Source organism: Loa loa (assembly GCF_000183805.2).
Source record: "Loa loa unplaced genomic scaffold supercont3.707, whole genome shotgun sequence".
NCBI lineage: Eukaryota > Metazoa > Nematoda > Chromadorea > Rhabditida > Onchocercidae > Loa > Loa loa.
Window position 1 is genome coordinate 13,515 of NW_018108887.1, and position 1,434 is coordinate 14,948.

Below are 1,434 nucleotides of genomic sequence, written 5' to 3' on the forward strand. Positions count from 1 at the left end.
AAAAAAAAAAGCCGAATACAACGTTATTTTAACAGTAATTTTAATGGTATGATTTTTACATTTTGTTTACACCTTTACAAACTTTGTTTACTGTACCTTTATTTAGTTTACATAATTATTTCAAATAATTCTATTTTAACCATTAATTTAAAATTTGCATAATGTGGATGAAAAATATTGAGCGTAAATTAAATATATCAGGATAGGTGATGTCTAAGTTTTTCAATCTTACAAAATACTATGCATTATTTTTATTTATAAATTGGAATTTCAATTAAACAAAAATGAATTTAAGTTAAATTCGTTGTTAAAAAATTCTAATTAAACAAGAAAAGAGCAAAACTGTTTGCATAATGAATTGATTTATACAAAACAGGGCTAACTTTCAGTTTGAATCTAATTAAATGAATCTGATAAATTCTCAAATGAAATGTTTTTTTCAAAAAGCTAAATTCCATTTTCATCAATTGAGTTTTAATATGTAAATTTGACAGAAATGAAAATCTTAAATAAACTAAAGAAAAGAAAAAACGAAAATAAAAATAGAAAAGATAAAATGTTAGAAGTATCGATGAGTAAATTATTAAAACGATTGCTTAAAGTCAATCATTTCAATTGTTTTCAAGTAATTTTTTAAAAAATTGCACGAAATGAAGATTTTGATAATTTATTGCAACTTTTTCAATGTTTATTCATGTCAACTAAACAAAGATTAATTAAAATTAATAATTGTAGGATTGAAAACAATAAATTAATCGTATAGATTCCTGAAAATTTTAGAAATTTGTCGAAATTAAACAATCAACTTGTCATAAAATGAAATAGTACGCCCCATTCTCGTTAATCAACAAATTGCAACATTGTCCATCTTCGTCATTTATTTTCCATAGGACTAAACAGGGTAATCCTTTACGATAATTTGATCGTCATATTATAAATTTCTTATGATGAAAGGGTCACACTTTTAAATGGAAACCAATGAAAAGTAATTTTAAATCATTATTGTTTTATTTACCCTGATAGTATTTGCAAATAATAATTAGTAATTAATAATGCAATCTTTGATCAAATATATACTATAATGAACAAAGTAGTGGCGATATATTAGTTTCTATTAAAAATAATTTCAATCGAATTATTCAAAAAATTTTCATTCAAATTTTGATTGAATGAATAAAATGTAAAATTAAAAAGAAAGATGATGAATGTTGTTTTTTAATTGATTTATATGAGTATATCAGATGTGAAATTTATTTAATTTATCATATCGAACAAACCGATCAATTTTCCCAGTGAACAATGTGATTAATCTTTTAAGTGATTAATCAATTTTTTAAGTGATCAAGCGATCAATCTATAAAGTGATCAATGTGATCAGTTTTCTCAGTAATCAGTGTGATTAGCTTTCTCAGTGATCAATGTGATCAGTTTTCG